The sequence below is a fragment of the Ambystoma mexicanum genome, chromosome 5p (assembly GCF_040938575.1).
Source record: "Ambystoma mexicanum isolate Mex_15411 chromosome 5p, UKY_AmexF1_1, whole genome shotgun sequence".
Lineage (NCBI taxonomy): Eukaryota > Metazoa > Chordata > Amphibia > Caudata > Ambystomatidae > Ambystoma > Ambystoma mexicanum.
This window is the reverse complement of record NC_090930.1, coordinates 1,035,557,577-1,035,577,967: the sequence shown is the minus strand read 5'-3', so window position 1 is coordinate 1,035,577,967 and position 20,391 is coordinate 1,035,557,577.

Below are 20,391 nucleotides of genomic sequence, written 5' to 3'. Positions count from 1 at the left end.
TTTCTCCCATTCTATCACACTCTTCCCTCATCCTTTTTCCCAATCTGCAGCTCACTGCCTATTTCTGGCCAACCGCTTCCTCTCTGCTTTCTGGCTCCTGACCACATGCTCCCGCTACTTTCTGTACCTCTGCTCGCTCTCAAATTTCTGGCCCACCGCATCACTGCTTCCTCTGCTCTCTTGTGCAGTGCTTCCTCCTCTGACCCACTGCTCTCCCTCTGCTTTCTTGCCTATCACTTCACATCTCACCCATCACCCTCCCTCTCTCTCATAGTGTAACCATTTTTTTTAAATTTATTTTAAATGTAGATTTTGACCCAGTTCCTCAAATAATGGGGCATTTAAAAAAAAGAACAGAGAATATGCTATTTTTAGACAACCCATTTTTGGAAATGAGCAGGTCACCTTATTCTCAAAGGTGACCGGCGCATTTCCACAGGCTTGAGCTGTAGCGCAAATTGTGCGCTGGCCAGCTGCCTTGAATGGTGTTCTGGGGTGTTTGACCGAAGTGTAATTATTTGCGACGGAATTGACCGAGGTCAATTTTGCGGCTAATTGATTTGCACTTCAGCCAAACAACCCAAAATGTACCTTTCACCACCACCCTATCCCCTCCCCTACTTAACTGCTTGGTCACTGCTGCTTCCCCTGCAACCCTGCGGTGACAGATCCGTCCCTCTAACGCGGGTCTGATCTGACTCCGCAGGGTCCCTTTTTTGTTATTTTTTTTTTCTGTCCCCGCCTCCAATTTTGAGGTAAAAGGGGAAAACACTTCTGCAACCACCCTAGACCAAAAATACTGAACATGGAGAGCGGGTGACACCCTCACAACACACGTTCAGTATTTATAAAAATTGATCGAATAGTACTGGACGAAATAGGTCAAATTGTAACATTCAATAGATTTTTGTCATCAAAATGGGCAGTACTTTGAATAGAATCGCTCTCCCGACAGTGTTCTGCAAGCTCCCAGCGCCTTTCACAGGTACAGGCCCTCCAGGTGCCTGCCACTGTAAAATGCGACCCAAAAAATGCATTTTTATCCTGTTTGAGGAACAGAAATGCAAGCGACACAGCAGCAGTTCATACCTTAAAGGAAATGCAAGACAGGGTCAGGAAAGACCCTGTCATGCAGTGGCAGCCACACATCCGGTGCGCGTAGTGTTGCCTACAATTTCTGCACATTTAAAAGTGCATCTTGCCTGGAAATGAGGGATGCGCTTTTAAATTGACAGAAACGCCACTTTATTTGATCAAGGAGGTGAAAAAGGCCATCTGGATGGGCGCGCTTATAAAATGTGCCCATTCATGTGTCCCTTGTGGATGGGGCTGCACTTTTTTGGGGCGCAAGTGATGAGATGTGTTAGCGCATTTCATGTCTTGTGCAAAAAAAAGTTGAGAACCTGGCACCCCGAGTATTATTTTTTAAATTTTTTTTGCAGATTACATGAAAAAAAATGTCAAAAATGTTTTTTTTTTAAATGCTGTTTTTGCACAAAACGGCCGTTTTTGCGGCATTTTTCGCAAAACGGCTTGTTTTCTCGGCATATTGCGGGATCGCAAAATCGCTATAGGCTGGAGGGTCTGTGAAGAAACCTTAAACTGTTGTGGTTATTAACCATACTGACTACCCTCCTTTCAGTATCCACAGTGCATCCCTTTTCCTTCTTTGAAATTGTCTCTCCTCTGCATTCCTTTACAGGGTGGGTTGTATTTTGTGGTGTTGCTAGGAAGGACACCAGTTTGTCTCCAAGGGATATAGTTGGGCCTTCTTGTAAATCCCAAACTGACAGAAGAGCAATTAGATAGGAGCTATGGTTGAGAGGTGCTGATAGAGGTTTTATAGGTGTGTGGGGATGAAGGAAGTGGAGGCCAAAGTTTGAGGACTGGACTTAGATCCGAACATGTAGTGTCGCTGATGATTTGCACACAAAAGGTAGGGCAAGGAGGTGCACTGATGACCATGCTGCACATTGCCGTAGCTCAAGGCTGGCAGAAAAAATGTCTAACCATTGCATCCATATTGGGTGGCAGAATAGGACGGTGTACAGGATGTAACATACACTATTTATTAGCATGAATCGTCTGGAATGTGGGCTGAGAGTGAACGGCCAAGGGAAGGGCTTAGGCAAACAGGAAGTGCAGAAAATGACCGCTGTCTTGTCAGCATTCAGCCCTAGTTAGTTAGTTATTATTCAGAGTTTGATTCCTAGAGACAGCCTCAAAGGTCTGCCATGAAAGTGTGAGGGAGTTAACATATCAGTAGATGATATGGGGGCCATTAGCATGGTTGTAGCTCTGGCAAGGGGACACAGGCAAGAGATTTGGCAGGTGAGGCTGTATATTGCATATGTTGACTGTAGCTGGTATAAAAGGCAATACCAGCAAAAAATGGCAATACTTGGGCATTTACATTTAAGGCTCCACTTGGCATATGATGGCAGCACCGAGGCAGGTGAGACTGCCCCTCGCATACGATGACTATACCTGGCATCTGAATCTTTATCTGTATCAAACGTACTTGACGTTATGAGGCTGTGTTTGGCATATTAGATCAGTGTTTAAGTAGGTGAGGCTATTTACAGCATGTGATGACCATGCCAGGCATTGTTGGGCGATGATTAGAATATGGTGGCAGTAACTGACAGTATGAGGCTGTTCTGGCATATTAAAACAGTGTTCCTGGCCCATGATGGTTATGCTGGGCACAACCCTGGCCTATCATATCTATATCTACATGGTAAATTGAACATGTCATCACGGAATGTACACAGTTGGCTTCCAATTACATGTGTATAATAGGGCAATCTGTAGGATGTTACGATTTCATTAAGTCCATTGAGTTCTGGGATTATTGTCTGACCACAGTTTGTGAAGCTGTGCATAACGCGCTGTGTAGACTGTGGCAAATTATGAGCAAACGTCTTCTTGAAATACCTGATGGGAAGTAAATTAGGGATTTTCTATCCATTTTAGGTATGTATGTTGATTTTAGAAATACGAGACAGTGCAATGCATTGGCTGCTGGGTTGGTGCGTTGATGATTTAGTTTCTGTGACGTATTTTGGAGGATGACGTCATATTTTAAGTCAAAATGAAATTGTATTATAGATATTGTTCTGTGTTTATTGATGATGTATTTGTTTTAGGGATTGATATGTATACTTATAGTTTGCATTGGAAATGGTAATGTACGATTTGATTATTGATAACTTTGTCTACATTTGAGTCTGCAATTATGTTTTATTTATTGCTGGTACTCCTTTTTGAGTTTTGAGTTTTCTACTTCAGTGATTAAACACTGAGATTCCAGTGGAGTCCAAGGACATGTATCGTCCCTTCCTCTGATGTTGCCACCATCAAAATGTCATGTTATGTCACTTGCTATGATGTCATCAGGTGTGTGTTGTGGCTCTTCTGCTATGCCTGGGATTTGGGCAAACTGGTTCCCCTGCATGTACTCTCCAGGAGGCATTTTTCGGATAGGACCCCAAACTTTCTGAATCGACTGTCAACCCACTACTGCACCAGCTGAAATTTGCAGTCCAGTCCATCTTATCCAATGGGCCTGGAGAGTCTAAAAAAAGGGGGAAAAGGGCAGAAGCCCCGGCAGCCTGCAAGGTGCCATCTTGTGAAATATTCTGGACTTGTGTCTCCAATCCCAGCTGAGACATAAGCATTTCAGCAAGCCCCTTCCCCCCACGCAGTGGTGGAAATGGAAACAGTGTGGTGGGGGATTCCACAACACAAGGGCCGGGGTGGAGGTGTAGTTTCTGCCTGAGGGGGCGTGGTCTCGAGGGGGCGGGGCTCGTAGTGGACATCCAGATGTGCTGCAATACTTTAAAAAAAAAGCTCCAGCAACGGCTGCATTGCCTTTTACCGCCGGCTTTGGCACTGGTGTGTAATGCACAATGCTCGCTACATGTACAACTGAAAGGAATGGGTTGTACATGTAGCGACCATTGTGCATTACACACCAGTGCCAAATCCGTGGTAAAAAGGCAATGCAGTCGTCGTGGGCTTTTTTTGTTTTTTTTTAAGTTTTCCAGCGTGGTTCATGGGCTTGGGCGGCTGACTCTGGCCAGATCCCAAGATCCGGCTACACATCTGGTGCCGGATCTCGGATCCGCCGAGAGCCGGCCCAATGACCAGCACTGCCCCCAAGAGCTTCATGGTTAAACAGTAGATCAGCAGCTAGTAGATTCATCTCAGGAAATGTGGGTCCCCACCCAAGCAAACCTTGCCCACAAGACACCACCCACCGACCTTGCCCATTTGAGATTTGCACATCGAGCATGCTAAGGCTACTCCACGGGTATGGTGCACGCAGTGCTTTACCAAACTCCTGCATAAACTATATTCCTACACGGGAACAGGAGCGTTTGCCAAGACAACAAACTCAGCGCAGGTTCCAGGCCAGCCAAGACAGATTTATTAATATTAGGAATTCGCTTTGCTCCTGATAAAACATAACTTCACAAAGAACTTCAAAGCCATGGGCAGTACCCTGGGGGGAGTGGAAGCTAATAATCACAGGCAAGCATTGAATGCAACTTACAAAAGAATGAACCGAAGCCCTAATGAATTTCAGGCCATAAAAGGCAGGTCCATTAAAAAGCAGTCCTTTTGTGTGGTTTTCTTTGGTAGGCCTTAACCGCGCGCATAAATGTTGTTGTTGCGCTGCTTGTTTTGTGAGAGCCACGCCCGACCACTGTGTATGTAAGAATGGATCAAAGTGCGCTGCGAGTTATGCACAGTTTATCAAAGGAGAGCACATGCTCGCTATTGAATCCACATCACCCCAGGCACTGAATGTAAACTACTCAACACTACAGCTGTGCATAGTTTAGATCAACTTTTTAAATATACATTTGTCCTTTACAATCACTGCGACGACAAAACTCCCAGATGGGAAAAACTTCTATTTGGTGAAAGAACAATCACCCAGTCCTGATTTGGTTTATTTGCCACATAGCTGCTGCAGTTCCCTCTCTGCTTCCTCGTCGCCAGTGTAAACAAGCGAATTGCAACAATGTAAGCATGCTATGTATGCATGCTGGCTTGCCTTTCTTTCTTTCCTTTCATGGGTATTTGCATTGTCCATTACTTTACATAGTCCTTGTGCGGAGATTATCATCGATTATCTCCACCTGCAGTGCAGGTGCAACACCAAAAAGTGGGTCTGGTGCAAGAGAGGTCTGCAGGGCCTCGCCTGCTAGCAGACTTTATCTGATGTCCCGAGATGTGGACTAAAGAACGTGCAAAGGCCAGTAAAGCAAGCCTTTAAGTGTTTAAGGCGTGGCAGTGCGCACCCTCTCCAAAAGAGCATATGGAAGAAATGCATCCATTTAGTGTTCCCATGCTCCATTCATATTTCAAATTCAACGCTACATTTTACTTTGCTTCGCCAAGATTGGCAAATAATGAAAACTACTAAAAGTACATACCTCTTTATAAATGTATGGTTGTTTCTATGTCATTTCATTGTCAGGCATTTCAAAGGCTGCAATTAAAACGTGTTTGACAGTTCATCGATTATTTTTTTGGGGGGGGTGTATTTTTTTGGGGGGGGGGGTTGGGTCCCCCGCCCAAACCCCCCTCCTGCACCTATTTTTACCTATACCCAACCCCCCAACCACTTATCTGCCCTGCCCCCCAAAGAATTCAATGAACTGTCAAACACGTTTAAACTGCAGGCTTTGAAATGCCTGACGATAAAAGAACGTTGTACCAAATGTTATGTCCCATACTATGATATTAAAAGGTATAAATAATTTGTATAGTACTTACCACAGACATAATTGTCTATTGTCCATCACAAATAGGTGCTATTTCTACTCTGCTGAATGGTACTCCTTTTCTCATTTCGGTTGTGGCGTAAAACGGGCTGATGCTGTTAAATGCGTGGAGACTCTGTGAATGTTTCTTGCAACTTCCGGTCATTTCCATAAAATGTGTTCACAGTGAAGAATAACATCCCGGAAGCCTATTAAAAAATTCTGCCTTCAAAAGAATATGGGAGGAGGGAGGGAGATATATAAGGAAGGGAGAGGGTTAATGGGAGGGAGAGTAAGAGGAGCAGAAAGCCATAGTACCACAACAAAGAGGTCCAGGGAGCAGCAGGTGTCTCGGAAATCTCATGAGTTCACTGTAGGCCTGTTTAACGCTGCTAGTCCATGTAAAAATATGAAATGCTTCATCGGTTTGCGGCTGAGTGGCATATACTTCATGCCAATTTCATAACAGAGCCATGCTGTCTGTCGTTTCTCCTGATACATTTAGTGGGTTCAACTTGTAGTGTGTAGTGCGAGCTAGGCAGCTGGAGCTGGGTTCCATTATGGGGTTCTGTGGTTGGAATGCGGGGAGGGAGAAGAGCGGTTGGAGGTGCCTCAGGGGACTGCCGTTTGTCGTGTGGGCTCTGGGGGTGCAGGGTCTTTACAATAAACTTACCTCTCCATGGCACCTCTGCCTCAGTCACTTCATTTTGTGACAGGAGTGAGAGCTGGGGACCTCCGTTGACAGCCCGATGTTCAGGGTTGCTTTGGATGTAAAGAGGTTGTTTGCTGGTTCCCCTGCTGAGAAGGACAAAGGAGCGCTGTGTTTACAAGACCCTGTGTCTACCTTGGGTGATGTGGGAAACTTTGGTGGCCAGGACACGGCCATTACTATTGGATCCTGTTCCTTGGGATGGACCAGTGAGGGAGGATCACCTGGATGGGGTGTCCTTGGGGAGTGGGAGTGAGACACCGACGGGTGAGACGTGGTTTTCCCCCTTCTTCCGATACCTTTTCCCCATCCTACCATGTAGGACATTCAAAAACACTGCCCACCCTTTACCTACACGAACAATTTCGCACAAAACGAAAGACAACACCAGAGCCATTTGCCTGACTTGTCCCAATACAAGGGTCAGGCAAAGTCAGGCAATTGACTAGAACCACACACACCTGACAGCCCTTTCCCTTCCGCACAGGGATAAATGGTGGAGCACGAGAGCACAGTACGAGCAAGGCAGACTGCACGACGTGAGAGCTAATTCAGCATGGCAGTTCAAGAGGAGAAGGAAGACGGCGCATACCAAGGGGGTGACAAGGAGAGAAGCGACCTCGCCCTTTTTTGACCTAGGCCCGTGAACCGTCCGCAGAAGGAATCATAAGACCGCGAACAACAGCCAGCTTGTGTTGCAGCAGATGTCAACGGTACATGAGACCCTCCTCCGCTGATAACCAAACCGCTTGTCTCTGTGGTACCAAACTTGACTCCAAAAGAGAAAGAAAGCTAAGCGGTTCATCACAGCCGGTGAGTCGAGGGGAGAGTCGATAAGAAACCAAACTGTGTTGAACAAAAAGTAGCAAGTAGATATTTGATCTGTGAAAGCATAAATAGCTATTGACGCTAGGAGGGGGAAACCAGCAACCGAGTAGTCCGGCACCACATGGGTGCTCGCTCAAGAAACTCTGGCGATTACCTGATTGTTGAAACTGCCATAACTAGAAGGCCTTGGGAAAAGGGTGCAAAAAGGGGGTCAAAGTGGTCATAATGGGGTCTTGTAAAATCCTCTGTACAGTCGAAAGTCTTTGACCAACATCTGATTGAGAAAAGCACAAATGAGAAAGTTGGCAACAGTGAACCCGGCGAAGGGATGCCAATAAAGTGTGGCGAAGTCTAAAGTCCCAAGAAACAGTCTGTTGACAAAAGTGAACCCGGCAGAGGCATATCCACTGAGAACTGTTTAAAAAACATTAAGATTTGTGAATGCTAAGAAAGCCATAGTGAATCCGGTGGAGGGAGGCTGAGATTCGAGAGGGGTCGGCACCGGGAAGGGGGGGGACCCAGGGGTGTGAATTCATCACCCTAAGTCCTGCAAGGAAACAAAAGTCTAAAGGCCCGGAAGACAGTGTGTTGACAGGAGTGAACCTGGCAGAGGGATGCCGACAGAAAGGGAGGAAGCCTGAAGAATTATTTAAAAAGACATTAAGATTCGTGAATGCAAGAAAAGCCATAGTGAACCAGAAGGAGAGAGGGGTCCGAGCCTGAAAGAGGAAGATCCAGGGGTGGAAAGTCATCACTCAAAGTCCAGTGAGATAGGAACTATTTGTTTTGTGGAATACAATTTGTGAGGGGTCTGTGCCCAGAAGAGTGGGACCCAAGGGTTATGCCATCACCCAACGTATATGTAGAACATAACTGAATACATCAGGCCCTCGAAGGCAAGAGACCTTTGTTGAAAGAGACTTAACCATCAACGAACCTGTTAGCCGGTACAGAACTCTCAGCTCATGTTGGGAAAGCTCGAGTGTGTGCTGTTTTGATACCCCTTAAAGTGGAGATGGACTTCACCTCAGGGAATGGAGTTACAATAAAGTGGTGTGAGTAGGGTGAAGGAACAAAAACAAGAAGTAGCACAGAAAGGACGAGATACAAAGAGGTTAAGAGCTTGCGATCACAGAGTGTAAGGAGGGCAACAGTGAGAGGGAATTAACTAGGTAGGGTGGACACAGCACACATATAGACTTCAAGACTATTCGGAGTAATTGGAGCACTCAAAAAAATACCTAAAGAAATGATACATGTGAGAAGCACTCAGTTCATGATAAGGAACAGAACTCCCAAAGTGGACCTGCAAATTTAGCTGGTAAGCTGACTCCACACCTCTGTTGGAACTAGGATCTTCATGCTGCTCTCGTTTAATAGGACATGGAATCTGAACCACAGGTTGAAAAGGGTAGACGATGTTGTATTATGCAGATTAATGCCCAGAAGAGCCCACATTAGCCCAAGAGGAGTCCTGCCTAAAAAAACAATTTAACCGTCTCCATAAAGTTCCTAGCAAGCTTCAAGAGCTTCCAAGGAGCCCAATCAGGGCTTTGCTCCCAAGTATCCAAAGCTTAACAAACCCATTCACTTAAAAGGGCTGCAGTTCCTCCCAACTTTCCAGTTTATAGAACCAGCTGTTCAGGCCTAGTGAAGAAAGTATAAAGGCTTTGCTATCCTGTTTTCCTGTGCATAGTTTCAACATTGCCAGGCTCACAACGACAGCCTGGCACTGTGGAAACGTATAAACCTGACAAAAAGCTGTGATAAAGATGTGTTCATGTCCTTAAGCAGTTTACACGAAAATGTGATGCACATACCGATGCGCAGACCTCAACTCACAGTACTGCGGTACTGTTAAAAGATGCCAGCCCAAATGCTGGCTACCCACACTCTGTACAGTTCTCTGCGGCTCTCAAGCCATGTCTACGCCTTAAACAATAAATTAAAAAAAATGAAAAATAAAATATGCCAAACTATCATTGCTTAATGAATAACAAACATCTCCCCCTTTCCTATCCTGCCTGTCGCATTCAACCTTCGCCTTTTACAGTCTGTTCTTGACGTGGTAATCCTGGAATTACTGTTCTGGAGTTTAGGTGGGAGGAATCAAACATACTCGCAGCATTGAAAGCTTAAATATTTCAAGAGGTTGTTTGGGCACATCCCAAAACCCTCACACAGCCATAAACAACTATTGGCAATATTCCATATTAAAATTACCCTCAGGTACATTCTCTGCTATCTATTGCCACCTTTGATCTTACTCACCGTTCTTAGACTTTCCTGGTTAATTGGAGCATCATGTAGCCAAAAGTTCATAAACATTAACCCTCTATTTTTCCTACTAAATTGTATTTGTCTGTATTATTCCATTATTTGTTATCCTCTTTTTTTCTCCTCCTTCACTCCCGCCCCAGCAGCAGTACTGAAAATTCATGTCTCCTTTTGCATTTTTATGGGTTTATCAGTAACCAATAGTTTAGACTTGTTTTTGAATATTCTTGTAAATCGTTAGGGCCTGTTTGAGTACGCTCCTTGAGTGAGTCCACCACTAATACAAGCGTAGAAATCTGAACCATTTTGCGTTAGGACTTATTATTGAATGAAAACTCTACTCGCACGCACACATTATTTTGCTCATGTAACTTGGCCCTGGCATATGTCTGTCTTTGGGCATACCTGGATGTGTGACCATCGTATTCCACACCACAACACTGATTTACAAAGAGATGGGCTCCTCTGATGGCACCCTTGCCATGTGTCTGACTTTCGCTGTTGCCGGCCAAGCGCAAATAATACGCATTTCAGTCTTTTTGGACCTCTCTCAGCTCTGCAATGCCCACAAGAGAAAAATGATTCAGTGTTTATTTTCCTTTTATTTTCAACACATAAAATGGTGTAGAAATGCACACAATGCACAAACCTGGCTGGGGAGTAAAGCTTTTAAAATTGAAATATGTGGCTGCTCTGAAAAATTCAGATTCTCATGTATCACTTTAGACTTCTCTGAATTGATGATACATCTCAAGATGGTTTTCCATACTTTTATTTACACTTTTTTTAAACTTCTCATCTCATAGTGGCTTTCTCAGGCTTATACTTCTCAAAATACCCTTAGAGCTTAGTTTGCCTGTCGCTATACAGAGCCCATCACTTCCCATCACTCTCTTGGATGGAGCAGACAAAGTGATACCTACATGACACAACACTCAACCTAATCCTGTAAACACATGTAAGCACTTCATGAACCTGGCATTGATAGTGATAGAGGTTGAAATGCTCTTTAAAAAGGGAGTATGCATGGGAGCTGACTTTTAACTTCTCATTAATATGAACTGTTATGGCCTAAAATGTCCCATAATGGCCTAATCTTAAAATCAAATATTAATAAGGTGTTCAGCTGTATAAAGTATAGGGGCATGCAAATATTTACTTTTTAATTACTCTGTTGTCACGCTGCAATGGCCTAATATTAGTGTGCTTAAGTGTTTGGAAAGTATCATAGAGAAAAGCAACAAACTAGAATGCAATGAACATAAGTCCCTAGACTGGTCTTTTAAAAGATCCTCGCTGATTCCAGTTTTTAATGTTATACCTATCACAGAGGAAGAACTGGAAGTTCTTATTAAACAACTTAAACCTACCAAATGTAAGGATGACATCCACACTACTATGTTGATTAAAACATGCTCTCCTACCCTCATCACGTCAATTTGCAAATTTATGAATGCATCTATAACATCTGGCACAGTCCCTCAAGATCTCAAGAAGCTTGGGTAATGCCCATCTTAAAAAAACAGGCCTCTCAGTTGATCTGCCCAATAATTATAGGCTTATCACTAATACCGCTTTTTTACTCAAGATTCTTAATTGTGTAGCCTACATACAGATATCAGATCATTTAAAAACATATACCATTCTAAATGATCACCAGTCTGGTTTCCGGGTCGGCTTTGGTACAGAGACTGCCCTCCTTGAACTTAAATCAAAATTACTGGCCCGTATGGATCGAAATGAGGCATCTCTTTTTATGTTGCTTGAGATCTCTCCACGGCATTCGACCTGGTAGACCACTCGATTATGCCCACCAGGTTACACAAGGTCGCTTATTTCTCTCCTCTTGCAGTTAAATGGGTCTCATCATTCCTTAATAATCGTGACAGTAAGGTGTTCTGTGGCACGGATGAGTCCAAATCTATTACGATCTCCTGCAGGGTGCCTCAGGGTCATGTACTTCTCCCTGCTTCTACAACATTTTTACAGCTCCTTTATTTGCTATGTTAGACCATGAGAATGTAATATTTACCAACTATCCGGATGACACTCAATGTGTCATCCCGCTATCTGGTTCACATGGTCTGGACGAACTGGCCATCAAAAAAGTTTTTACCATCATCAAAACCTGGATGGTCCATAACAAGTTGGCCCTAAACAAATCTAAAACTGAGCTCCTAGTTATTGGATCCTCTCACATACTGACTAAATTTGGTCCATGCTATGATAGCTTTCAATTGGGAGAAGAAACATCCTCCCACTTAAAAAAATCAATACACTTGGTGTCACTTTTGATCAGCGACTGTCTATGAAACAACATGTCAGCAGCCTGGTCTCATCTTGTGCCTATTATATAAAACTATTAGCTCACCTAAGACCCTTCATATCACAAGAAAATGCAGAGACTATTGCTAGAGCAATAATAGGGTCAAACATTGACTATTGCTCAAGTCTCCTAATAGGCCTGGACAAAACTGATCGGAATAAACTCCAAGTGTGCCAAAATGTCAGAGTTGCTATGAAACTCAAGCGTAGAGATCACTTCTGCTGGTCCCTAAACTCAGCCCGATATCTGGGGATCATAGTGGCCAACGATAGAAACACACTACAAAACACCAATTAGGACCCCTACATAACGCAACTCGAGACCAATCTATCCCTCTGGAGCAAGCTCCTGATATCAATATACGGTTGTATAGCCTTTCTTAAGATAGTTGTGGTTCCCAAACTACGGTATCTGTTTAGTAATATCTCAATATGGCCGGACGACCGTTCTTTGACAAATTGCAGAGACTTGCATCTAACTTTGTATGGCGGGGAGGCATGGTTAGATAGAACTGGGCGAAACTATGTGAGAAATATGACAAAGGCGGACTAGCAGCCCCAGATTTTGCCCTGTATTATTATGCTGTACAAGCTCATTTCGCCAAATACTGGTTTCAGAACACAGAGAATTATGCCCACATACAAGTAGAGAAATTTGTCGCAGCTCCCATAGATATACGCTCTTTGATATTCACGAAGAAACACAGAGACTCTGGTGGGATGGACCCAGTGGCCTGCACGACCCGCGCCTGGGCTGCACTGTACCGGAGGGTGGGGTGTCCAGAGCACTACTGGTCTTCCTCTCCTCTATGGCACTACCCCAACATTGCCCCCACACTAGACAACATGATGCAGAGGAGCTGGGATCCAGGGAAAGAACTGACAATGGGGGACCTGTTTCAGGGAGGGGAATTTGTAAAACTGGAGGAGGTACAGGGAAAATTTGGCACAGGACTCACAGTATCTTTGCAATTCCATCGCCTGAAGGCAGCATGTAGGCACAGATGGCCATCCTTCCTGGCAGACCCCCCCCCACCCATTTATAATCAACATCATGGGACAGGAGGGGTGCAGAGGGAACATCTCTACGCTATTTAATACAGTGCAGTCCCACAACCCCTCCCAAAACACAACGAAATCCAAATGAGAAAGAGACCCGGGCACAGCAATCGAGGACACGCAGTGGGCTAGATACTGCCAGCACAATAAATCCATATCCCTTAACGCCAACTTTAGGCTAGTGCAATTCAAAATTCTGAACCACTTGCACATCACCCTGGGTAAATTCAAACAATCCATGAAACACTTGTGTACGAGCGTGTTACAAATAAAATATCATATCATATCATGTGTCCCAAATGCAAACTCCCAGAGGCTAACTCTATACATATGTACTGAGAATGCCAACCTATTCTGCAGTTCTGGGCGGAAGTGGCCACCAAGCTCAGCAATATTCTTGACATCCAAATACCTTCCACCACACTGAAATCTCTATTGGGGGACACAGGGAAAGTACCCATCAAGAGGCGCAGACTGTTTTCTGTGGCAAGTGTGGTGGCGAAACGTAACATCCTCAGACACTGGAAGGCGAAAGCAGCACCCACAACTCAAGCGCAGCTCAAATACCTAATTTTCAGGCCGATTTGTGGAATTAATGTGCAGTGTAATTTCGAATGAAAGCGTGCGAATCGCAGTGCCAGTGCAAAAATCGCAGTGAAACCCACGCACAGCGATTCATGGAAGTCCGTGCATGTGTAAATCCCAGGATGTGCGCCAAAATTCTGCGTGGCGCACGCTGGCGCACACGTCTCCAAACAGCGTGCGCTACGCGCACAGCGAAATCGCACATAGCGCGGTGCACACAACAAAAGTAGGCATAACACGGTGCGTGACACGCGGAATGGGAACAACGCGTGAAAATGTGGACATCACAGGGGAAGTACAGGAGGCAAGTGCGCGGAACGCCCACACGCTCGCCTACAACACGTATTCATGGAATCGAACGGGGCTAACGCGTGCGCCAAAAAAGACGCGCTAATCCGGAAACACGTACGCCAGCAGGAAGCAGGCGTACATGGACCCGCGCAGCATAAAAGTGCACACAAACAACAAACAAGCTCAGATGCCAGGATGAATATACCGTTCCTAGCAGCAGTGGTCGTGGGATACCGCAGGAGGAGGAGGAAGATAGTCAGGGCCAGAATTTTTACACTCAGATCCAGCCTTTTTGGGATGCCTGATGACCAGGTGTATGGGAGGTACAGGTTTCGACCTCACATAATACTCGACCTGGTCAGTGAGTGGGAGGGTGACCTCACATCACCCACCCTGTGCTCCCAAGCACTCAGCCCCCTGGAGAAGGTCCTCAATCTATTGCACTTCTTGGCCACTGTTGCGTCGTGACTACGCAAGTGTTACGCATGCGCGAGCGGGATTGAGGCTCGCGCATGCGCTGTTATGAATAAAGACGGTCCTCCGGCAGTTCGAGCCGGGGACCCGAGCACAGCACACGCGTCCTGCGTGGTTCCTGGTCTGTGTGTGTAGGTGTGCGTGCAAGTGCAGGTGGGGGCCCTGGGAAGCCCCCACCATCTAACACTGGCGACGAGGAGGCTCAGGAGCATCCCGTACCCGCTCCGACTGCATCGGAGTGTGAGTTGATGCTCCGTGTCGTCTCGGACTCACATGTGCGGTCGGCGGCCATTTTGTGCTATCGGAGATTGCAGCGGTTGCTGCCCGAGAGGGTGCTTGTGCGCCGGTTACAATCTTCATTGCAGCATTTACAATTTTTGGACCCTCCCACTGCCCTAGGGCTGTGGTTTTGATAAAGAAGGTGAAGAAAGGTGGTTTTGGTGCCGAGATTACGCCTTCGCCATCAAGTTTCATCGTGAGTACGTGGCCTGCTCGTCAGCATGGGTGAAGAAGGAGAGAATGAGGGTGCCCTTGCGCCCATCCCACGCAGAATGCACAGAACACTAGCCCCCATGCCTGAATTTGACACCACGGGCCCACCCTCCAAGCTGGTGCACAGAATTTATGACTCTCTGAACATCCCGGTGGTCACGTATGATGCGGTGAAGCAAGCCCTAAGAGATCACTTCCTGCCCATGGCCAACGTGGACTTTGATAGATTCGTCATGGGCGCGGAACAGCAACATGATGAGGAGTCGCTGGACCAGTTCTGTGCGTGGCTGAGACACCTGGCAACCTCCTGCAGGTGGGTGAATGAAGAGGAGATGGTCCGTAACCAGCTGCTGCAAGGGTGCAGTTCTGGGAAACTAAGAAGGCAAGTACTGAGAGAGCCTGGTCTAACTCTGCAGCAAATCCTGGACACAGGAAGAGCGTACAAACTGGCGGAGACCAGGGGGGCAAAAATTGATGCAGCCACGCACTCTAGCAAGGGCAAAGAGGCGTTTGCCATTGGACGCTCTGCCCTAGGGAGGGCGAGATGGACACCAAAGAAGGGAGATGGCCCTGCAGTGCCTGGGGCTGCTCTGTCTTGCCCCTACTGCGGATATGACTTGCCACACGTGGGGGAGTGCCCGGCAAAGTCGAGGGTCTGCGGCCGGTGTGACACAACAGGACATTATGTGAGGGTGTGCAGGGCTACCGCACCGGTAGCAGCCTCAAGAGGACCAGCGAGAGTTGGCGGGAGCAACACTCGGAGGGTGAGGGGCGTGTCGGCTGTCGAGCAAGACATGCAGGACCTGAACATTGCAGAGGAGGAGGAGGAAGAGGAAGAAGTCTTCTTCATCTCAAGCATCGCCAAGGGCCCAGGAAGCCTGCAACCAACATGTACGGTAAACATCGGGGAAGTTCCCACTCAAGTCCTCATAGGCACAGGGGCGTTGGTCTGTGTGTTAGCAACGGACCACTATGAAGCACTCCCGGGCCCACCTGAGTTGGCACAATCCACAGAGCGGATATATGCATTTGGAGGTGACTCGCCACTCCCCATTCAGGGGGTGTTCGTGGCGCCGGTTTCCCACGGGCAGAGCAAGATAAAAGCGAGGTTCTTCATCACCAGCGTGAGCCCGCACTCCTTATTAAGCTGTGCTGCCTCGGAGGCGCTGAACTTGGTGCACTTCATGTTTGCCGTATATCACACTGACCTGGAACGCCTGCTGCAGCGCTATGACATGCTCTTCCAAGGCATCGGGAAGCTAAAGGCCAACCCCATACAACTTCAGATCGACGGGTCGGTGAGGCCGACAGCGCTCAAGCATCGCTGCATCCCGTTCCATCTGAGGGCGCAGGTGGAGAAGGAACTACAGACGATGGTCGATCTAGACATCATCGAGAGAGTGGAAGGGCCCATCCCTTGGGTCTCGCCAATAGTGGTCACCCCGAAGCCGAAACAACCTGGGGCGGTCTGCATCTGTGGACATGAGGCTACATAACCTGGCGATCAAAAGGGAACGACACCTCACGCCCACCCTGGACGACATTGTCGGCGAGCTGCAGGGAGCGAGAGTGTTCTCTAAACTGGACTTGAGATCTGGCTACCATCAGCTGGAGCTTCACCCCGAGTCAAGATACATTACTACCTTTACGACTCACGAGGGGCTGTATCAGTTCAGGAGGCTCAGCTTCGGGGTCTCGTCAGCAGTGGAAGTCTTCCAGAATGCCATCACGGGAGCACTGTCGGGACTCAATGGGGTGATCAATATGTCGGACGACATCCTGATGTTAGCGAGATCGGAGGCGGAACACCTAAAGCGCCTGGAAAACACCCTGGAAAGGCTCCATGGCCTCGGCCTGACTCTCCACAAACAAAAGTGTGAGTTTTTGAAAGAACGGCTGGAATTCTTCGGCTTTGTGTTCCACGCGGGGGGCATCTCCCCAGATCTGGAGAAGCTGAAGGACATCCAGGAGACCACCCCGCCGGGGTCACCCGCGGAAGTAAGGAGCTTCCTGGGGATGGTCAACTATTGTGGACGATTCATTCGCGACTTGGCATCCCTGACGGAGCCCTTGCGGGCACTGACTAGAAATGACGTGGCCTGGAACTGGACCTGGAAGGAACAGAGGGCGTTAGCCCCCATCAAGAATGCCCTGTCGGGCCAGGAGACAATGGCCTACTTCAATCCGGACCGGGAGTCGGAGATCGTGGTGGACGCCAGCCCGGTTGGACTGGGGGCGGTTCTCATGCAGGCGGAACCCCAAGGGACCATGAGACCCATTGCATACGCCAGCAAGGCTCTCACCAAGGCAGAGAGGCGCTATTCACAGATCGAGAGCGAGGCCTTGGCTATCCTATGGGGCTGCAAACACTTTCGCATTTACATTCTGGGGAAGCCCGTAGTGGTGGTGACGGATCATAAGCCCCTGATCCCGATCATGTCTGGAGCGTCGTCCAAACCACCACCACGCATCGAGAGGTGGATGCTCTCGCTAATGGAGTACGGGGTCAAGCTGATGTATCGACCTGGCATCCACAATCCAGCCGATTATCTGTCCCGACACCCGGGGGCTGGGCGGCCCAGGGACTCAGACGAGGTGGCGGACTGTTTTGAGGTGGTGCACCTGGTGGTGGAGGCAGCACTGCCCGTCGCCCTGGCACGCCAGGAAATTGCGGACGAGTCGAATGCTGATGAGGTGTTCTTGAGGATCAAGGAGGCCGTGTCAAGTAGGGAATGGTGCGAGGTGTTGATGAACAATGCCAGAAGGGGCGACGATGCTCAAAAGGACTTGAGGGCGCTCTAGAAGACATGTCATTTTTATTTATTTATATTTTTATTTTATTTATATATTTGTAACGCGCCGGAGCTCGCAAGCATCAGGGCGCGACAAGCACACGAGAGGACAGATCACAGGACAACATAAAAAAGAAAGGACGGGGGACTCAAGGGAGTCCGTGCTGAATATGTAACGGCTTACCGAAAAAGTAACGTTTTCAGCTGCTTCCTAAATAGCAAGTACCTACTTTCACATCTGAGATTGTCAGGCAACTCGTTCCAGAGTGCTATAGCTTTGGTAGGGAAAGCTCTCCCGAGTCCATTAGCTTTGACTTTAGTATGGCTAACTTTAAGTAGCCCTTTTTTTGCTGATCTAAGACAGCGGCTTGGTTCGTACCAGCGAAATTCCTTCTCTAGGTATGTGGGGGCCGTGCCATAAAGACAGCGGTGGACCAGTGTCAAGGATTTGAATTTAATGCGCTCCTCAATGGCGAGCCAGTGAAGGCCTCTGCGTTCATGGGTAATATGCTCACGCTTGGACTTCCCGGTGATGGTTCTAACGCCATTGTTTTGGATTATTTGGCATTGTTTAATGCAGGAGTTACTTGAACCGAGCATCAGCGCATTCCCATAGTCCAGTCGGGACAAAATCGTGGCTCTAGCAATAGTGGCGCAATTTGTGGCATTAAGATACGGCCTAATACGGTGTAGTAGTCTCTGATAGTATTGACAGTTTTTTTTGAGAAAAGTGACCTGAGCATCTGCTCCTAATGAGGATTGTAGGTATATGCCAAGTGTTTTCACCTTATTAGAGACTAGGATGTTGGAGTCCTTAATAGTAAAAGATGAGTAGGCTGGGCTTAAATTGGATAGGGCTTTTGAGGATCCGAAAGTCATGAGTTCAGTTTTAGAACTATTCAGACACATCCAGTGGGCTTTCATCCAGCTTTCTATAGTATTATAGATTGCTGAGAGTCTGTTGTTGTCTGTGATGTGGTCTCCACTGAGTTCTATAATCAGTTGGGTATCATCTGCGAAGTTGGTAAAATAAATACCCAACTGTGAGAGGAGGGCGCAGAGGCAACGGATATAAAGATTGAATAAGAGAGGGGAGAAACTTGCACCTTGTGGGACACCGCAATCCACTGGATTCGTGCCAGAAGAGTGTCCACCCCATGTGATTTTGGATTTTCTGTCATTCAAAAAAGAGGATATCCAATTAATAGCTTCCTCGGCACAGTTACCTGCTTTTCCCAGGGCCTCACGGAGTTTACCGTGGAGCTGTCGGTGGCCGAGGATGGCCTCCTGCTGAGGGGTCGCCAGATAGTCATCCTGCGCACTCTAGTGGGCAAGGTGCTGCAGTTGGCCCACAAGGGACACCAGGGGATGGCAAAGACGAAGGCTCGGCTCTGGTTAAAAGTGTGGTTCCCGGATCTAGAGAGCAGGGTGGACGAGTTTGTGCGGGCCTGCGTTCCATGCCGGGCGGCGGGTCCGGTGCAGAGAGGGCCACCTATCCAAGCCATGTAGAGGAGTGAACGCCCGTGGGGGACTGTGCATGCAGACTTCGGGTCCACGGGCTGTGGAATGTACTTTCTGGCGGTGACGGACCAGTGGTCCCGCTATCCCGAGGTGGAGCTGGTTGAGTCCACGGCAACTGACCACACCATCCTGGCCATGGAGAACATTTTTGCCACCCATGGTTTCCCTCTGGAGATCTGTTCGGATAACGGGTCGCCGTTCCAAGGGCAGCAGTTTGCTCGCTACTGTGAGGAAAGGGGGATAAAGCACCAGAAAGTCACCCCGCTCTGGCCCAGGGCAAATGGGGAGGTGGAACGCTTCATGCGGATGCTCAACAAGATCTTCCACATATCGATGAATGGAGGGGAAGATCTACGGCGCAACCTCTTTGACATTTTGCGGGAGTATCGCACAACCCCACATCAATCTACTGGGGTTGCGCCGGCGGAGGCCCTTTTTAAACTGGTACCCCGAGGACTGTTGCCTGAAGTGGAAGGTCAGGGTCCGGGGGAGATCGACAACAACCGGGTGCGAGCAGAAAGAGCTGCCCGGAACGAGAGTGAGACGGCTCGGCGAGGATTGCCAGAGAAGGCGATCGCAGTGGGGGACACCGTGCTTATGCGAAACAGGAGGCCGGAAGGAAAACTGTCACTGCCCTATGAGGCACAGCCACTGGGGGTGACCCATGTGAAAGGGTCCATGGTCACTGCGGCCAATGCACAGGGAACAGTCACGAGGAATGTGTTGTTCTTCAAGCGCATAGAGGCAGCGCCTGACCCGCAAGAGAGCACCACGCGGGAGCCCGAACAGCACGCCGGATAAGCACCAAGGGACGGCGGACCACCCGAGACTACAGGGACACCAGAGGTGCCCCCAGCCGAGGCATGCGGGTACCCGAGCCAGGCGGGGCGCAAGCCGCCGCAGAGGTTCCAAGACTTTCTTATGGACTCTGCCTCGTAACCGGTACGAGACTGGCCGTTAAAGTTTGAAGTACTGTTGGTAGTTACATAAGTTGTTATGGTTTCTTGTTTGGGGGGAAAAGGAGGGATGTTGCGTAGTGACTACGCAAGTGTTACGCATGCGCTGTTATGAATAAAGACGGTCCTCCGGCAGTTTGAGCCGGGGACCCGAGCAGAGCACACTCGTCCTGCGTGGTTATGGTCTGTGTGTGTCAGTGTGCGTGCGGGTTCAGGTGGGGGCCCTGGGAAGCCCCCACCATCTAACAGCCACTGGATCATTTCAGCACACAAGTGCTACAGTGGGGGGGTGTCACAGGCCACGC